Source organism: Zootoca vivipara, chromosome 1 (assembly GCF_965207765.1).
Source record: "Zootoca vivipara chromosome 1, rZooViv2.hap1.1, whole genome shotgun sequence".
NCBI classification, from domain to species: Eukaryota; Metazoa; Chordata; class Lepidosauria; order Squamata; family Lacertidae; genus Zootoca; species Zootoca vivipara.
In genome coordinates this window covers 63,608,551-63,614,550 of record NC_142582.1, presented here as the reverse complement: position 1 = coordinate 63,614,550, position 6,000 = coordinate 63,608,551, and positions in this window count along the sequence as shown.

The following is a 6,000-nucleotide window of genomic DNA, read 5'->3' as shown; positions in this document are numbered from 1 at the left end:
ATCAAATCCAAACTACTCCTGTATCTATATGAAATCCTGTGAAATTATGACTTCAGCCCTAGTTTCAGGATATACAAGCACCATAGCTCAATGAAGAGAGCATTTCAAACATCCAATGACACTGCAGTAGTAAAGAGAGCGCTTCATATTTCTACTTTAGCTGGGGATTTTTGGCTTTGTCTGCACCTGGTATCCTGTGCACAGAAGTGATTTAATGTCCCATGTGGAATACTGCATGTAATTCAAACAGCTGGACAAGCTCTAGGCAGAGGCAACTTGTCAGAGTCTGAGAAATGGCTCTTTATACAACTGTGTTGCTCATGGCCATGTGAGCTCTATCCTCGGTACCCTAGGATGTCTGATGCACAAACTGGTTTGTATGTGACTGAGCCATGATCTCAATTTATGCCCCCTTGACTTTAGAAGGTCTGTAAATGTCTACTGATCTACTGGTCTATAAAGTCATCTGCCCTTTTAGCCCTTTGTCAATCAGTTTGAGTGTAATTTTGTCTCTAGAGCATATTATTTTAGTGCCCGCAGACTCACAAATTCCTGACTTTCTGCCTTTGCTCTATGACATCGTTGTCATTTTGATTTTTGACTGGTTGTAACTGATACAAGAGTTGGTCTACCTCTGAAATAATATTCTTTTTACAATTATTGTAGACAATTGTCAAAACCTTTCATCACAGGGGTCCCTCTATGTCTGCTTGTTGCACTATGGGGTGTCAACTTATGGGCTCTGGTCTTGAATAAATGGCAGAGGGATTTCATCAGCCCATAAGATTTCTTGAACAGGCAAGCATGTCACTGGCTCTCTTGCACCTTTCTCTACTACACCTGGTGACCACAAGTGATCTAGCTCTTGCTAGGAATGTTGCAAGTGTACGAACAAGTGTATTGTCATAAGAGAGTACCCCTGCACAAATATTTCCCACCTCCAGGGCCTTATCAGTAAGAAAGATACACACAGTATGAGTTCCCACAGGGCCGGCTCTACATAGACCCCCGGTGGCGCAGTGCACCACGGCGGGGGGCTGGCAAGCTGGGCGCCGGCCTGGCAAGGAGGGCGCCGCGTGGCGAAGCCGTGCGGAAACCAATTGCGCCCTGCGAGGGCGGGGCGGGTGGCGGAGCGATCTCCGCCCCTCAGCACCAGGGTGCGCAATCTGCTCAAGACGGCCCTGAGTTCCCAATTGAGAATCCTGGAGGTTGTAGCCCCACTCATTTTTACACCTGGCAAAGAATCTCAGCTTGGCCCTGAGAGCATCCAGCACTGCCTTCCTCTGCTCCAAAAGTCAGTTGGGGGGGGGGGTCATAGGGAAGGTGGAGGTGGTGGTTTGCAGGTGCCTTTCAGCTTCTGGAAAATGTCAAAATAGTCACACTGAATGCTCAGAATACTCTATTTACATGAAGTCAGGTGGAACATTTGCAAAGGTTCCAGCTCTTTCTGAGCAAGCAGCAAAATCTTCAACCACCCCTCGTCCCACACTTTTAAGATAGATTTTATATACCAGTATGTATATAAATCTATCAATGTTTAATTGTATTTCAGTGATTGATTTTTCTATGTTTTTTGCCATTCTTTTTTTTATCTGTAAGTTGCCATGTCCCATCAGTAGGAAAGCTGGGGAATAATAATAATAATAATAATAATAATAATAATAATAATAATAAATAATGCATACCTAGGGGAATGAACGAATGAATGAAGCAGTATATTTGACAGAGGGAAGGATGGAAAAGAAAAGAAATCAGGCAACAATTAATTCAGAGAAAGAGGAAATGGGGAGCAAAAAAGTGTATGTTGCTGGATTTTCTAATTTGAGATACCCAAGAAAACAAAAAATGGGCTAGAGAGAGAGAGTGCACCCACCTGATATGTGCCCTTGAGAACATTGAGCTCAATACCAATCACTATGTCTGGCTGCTTTCCCTTTTTCCTTCAATCAGAAGTTCTCCCCTCCTGGATCACTGATTCAAATATATCTTTTAAATATATATCACAAGATGCTGTAGCCTAAGAGCTACAAGTGCCTAGGATCTTTGTGAGAATCCTCACAAAGGTCAGCAGAGGATGAGGTTTTTCTAAATAATTTGTTCCTCTAATCAGAAGGTGATATAAAAGAGTATACTTGACTAACAAGGAAAGCAAGAGCCTCGCTTTCCGCTTCTCTTAAAATAGCTCAATTGAACTATCTGCATTACAATTTGCTGCCAGCTGTAATTGGAGATTATGCATGCATATCAACTCTCCTTTCCAAACATCACTTTTTGCATTATTTATCTGGGGATGCAAATCCATGTTCAAAAAACTCTTCCTTGCTCCTCCCTGCTTGCTCCCTGCAGTTTTGGAGAATCTTATCTGGAGTTTTATTTTAAAATGTAGGGTAAAGAATGGCAAGTAGCACCACCAGAAGCTGTGGCACCTGGGCACATACACATCAGCGGAGAACAAAAGCTTTTATTGCTTCCTGATGTTCTGGGTGCTTTAATGCTGTTCTCATTGTTATTGAATAATTTGCCGCACCCTCCTATCATTTAACAAAATGTTGACCAGTAACCTAAGGGGATGATTGAAGGTGATCCAACTTAGTAATATGGGAAGAAATATCATTCAGTTTACAAATAATGTTATATTCAAATTGGCTTTAAAAAGTCTGTCCATGACCATTTACTAAAGCAAGAGGGGAAGCCTGCGACCCTCCAAATGTTGTTAGATTCCTGTTCCCATCAGCTAGCGTGACAAATGATAGGGAATTATGGGAGTTGTGGTTGAGCAATATCCAGAAAAATCACAGGCAGGGCCATCGTACCCATAGGCACTAGGGGTGTGGGGCACCTGGGCACTGGGCTCTCAGGGGCACCAGGCCAAGAGTCTGGGGCCCGAGAGTTGAGTCGGGGGAAGAGCCCGCCCGCCGGTCGGAGCACCGCGGTGGGCTCTTCTGCTGTGGGTGGCTCTGCTCCACGAGTCTGGGGGTGACCGAGCCAGCGGGACTCTGAGGTGGCCAGCCGGCTCTGCCCTCCTGCGCACTTGGGACTGGGCAACCTGGGTGTGTGTGTGCATCTTTTCACCCCAGCGCTGCATATGCTTAAGACAGCCCTGATCACAGGTTCACTATTCCTACAATAAGGAGGTAGACATGTAGAACAGGTATCAACAAAGAGTTGGTTATGCACATGAATGTCCTTCACTTAACAACTTCGACACCAAGTGATACATTTGCATGTGTGAATGAGTCGACACTGATCTAACGCCACAGATCTCACATCACCTCAAACACATTACTTTTCACCCATTCAGCTAAGTGAGTCATCTAATGTGCCATATCGAAGCACTGATATATTAAGTAATTTCCTGCATGTATGAATCAGCCTTCAATTTCTGAGAGGTATAGGGTTGTCACATGTATTTAGGGGAAGGAAAGTCAGCAATGATGCCTCAATACCACTTCTTCAACCACAGCATGGGGCAGTAGACCTGGTTGGAAAGCATAGGGGGTTTTGCACACTAGGTCCACTCATTCAAGCACTTTGGGACTTTCATTTTCCTGGTCTGCACATTGTAATGCATTGGGGATTTGGGCTGCTATGTCTACCTATAGCAGGCATAGGCAAACTCGGCCCTCCAGATGTTTTGGGACTACAACTCCCATCATCCCTGACCACTGGTCCTGTTAGCTAGGGATGATGGGAGTTGTAGTCCCAAAACATATGGAGGGTCGGGTTTGCCTATGTCTGACCTATAGGAAAGCGCTGGGGGTTCCAGCTGCCAGGAATACCCATTAGAAAGCATTGGCGGCAGCTATTGGCAATTCATTTTAAATACATCAACATTTCAGTGAGCATAGTAGGTCAAGAAAAAAAGTCCAATAACTTCATATCCAAAAATAGCCACAAAGCAGATGGCAATAGTGCATAGGACTCTCCCCTTCCCCACCATTTATGCTTCAACCTAAAAGGCGGGAAAGCCTCCTCAGAGTTCTGGAATCAGCTGCTATAAGAGGACTGGAGGGTGAGGCAAAGCAGCCATCCTCTGACAGCAGACAGAGTCGGTCCCCCCACTCACAGTTCTTCCAGAACAGCTCCCTTATGAATGCTCCTAGACAAGGCAGGTGGAAACAGCCATCACTTGGCGGCAAACATAGAGTCTTTGTTTATCCCTCACAGAACTAAAATTCCCAGCCCCCTTAACAAACTACAGCTCCCAGGATTCATAGAGGGTAGGGGTGATGAAAATATGCTTTAAATGTATGGTGGGTGTGGAGCCTCTCTTCCTTCATAGAGAAGCGAGCAAGAGAGAAGACTAGCCTAGAAAAGGAAAATGACAACATAGGGGAAAATATGTTTCAGAAGGGAGGATGAACAACAGTTTGGAAATGCATCTGTGACTGGTGGTCTTGATTCGGTTGCTACTGGCCTCCCCCAGAAGGAATATGTTGTTCTCTTTCAGCTTTGAAAACGTTGCTTTCCTTTTTCAAGACAAAGCAGGCATTTGCATTGAATGTTGAAATAATTATTTTCGAGGGTCTGTCAGAGGCAAGAATTGCCTCACACATTAAATCTGGTCCTGCTTCAGACACTACCACAATAGTATATCAATATGATGTACACCACTGGACACATCCATATCATGGGCAAATTCAGAGGACCAGAAAGAGGTTGGTGGGATTTCAAGAATCAGCCTTAGGCATTTTTATGCTTTTGCATGAGCCTCCCACAAGTGTCTCTCAGCATTATAACCAGTTCCCACAGGGTGGGACCTAGATGGAGGGAAATGGTTTGCTGAAGAATTTTAAAAAGGAAAGTGGGTCGTACTGTGTGTGTGTGTGTGTAATCATTTACCTCACTTATGAAATAGCCCTCCACAGAAATAGATGTAAAGCTCTTTGAATGCTCTTGAGAACTATATTAATCTTATTAAATCTAAAGTGTTGCTATTTGGTAAACTTGGCAAGACGCTCTTCTCTGACATTCAGGAAAAATATAGATGCAATACTAGGTGAGGGAGGCGCAAAAGGTGGGTGTTGCTGGGAAGATAGCTTTGTTGCTATTTGTCACCCATAAGCCTGTTTTCTGCCTATTTTGAGGCAGATAAATTGGATACAAATTAATATTTGTAGTGGTGGTGGTGGTAAAACCCAGCTGTGGATTTTGGAATAGTAACAAGGAAGGTTCAGCTAATAATCCTAAAGTGGCATGAGCCATGCATTTCTTAACTTGTATTTCTCCTCTTTCCCAGAAGTACAGTTGCTAAGGCAGCTAGCCCATATCATATACCTGTGCTTTTAGATTTTTCCTAGGCAACACTTTATATTGTCCTTCTTAAATTTCTTCCCATTGCCCTTTGTTCCCCTTTCCAATATTTGGAGATGAGTTTGAAATATTAGCCTATCCTCTAAAATGTCTATCGTTTCTCTCAGCCCATTTTTAATACACAAAACAAACCTGTGTGGGATGTTTGATAAGAGGTAGGTTGTGACTTTGCCCAAGACCCTCTTGTGATCTTCAAGGCTAGTTCAGGATTTGAATGAGGACTTCTCAGTCACAAAGGTGGATAGCATTTTTCAGGCCAAGGGCCGCATTGCCTTGTGGGCAAACGTCTGAGGTCCACATGCCAGTGGTGAGTGGGACCACAGACAAAAGCAGAGAGAGCAATAAATGTGATTTTGCCTTTGTAAAGTAAGCTACCTCCCTCAAGGTAAGCAAAGGGCATTATCAGAGTTCAAGGACACAGTTCAAAGACATTCCGTGACGGGTTTGACCTTTGGAGAGGGGCTGTGATGTAGAGAGTTTGGGGGCCATATGGAGATACTTGGAAGACTCCATTTGGCCCTATCCCTGGGGTAACATTTGGCCTATTCTACCACACTGGGCATTGATCTTTCACTAGAAAATATTTTTGTTTTATATGTCACTGTATCAATCGTTCCATATTCTAGGATTTTTACTTCTCGTTTCTGGGCAGTGTTGTAATACCGGTAGGTGTGAATAAGTCTTGTT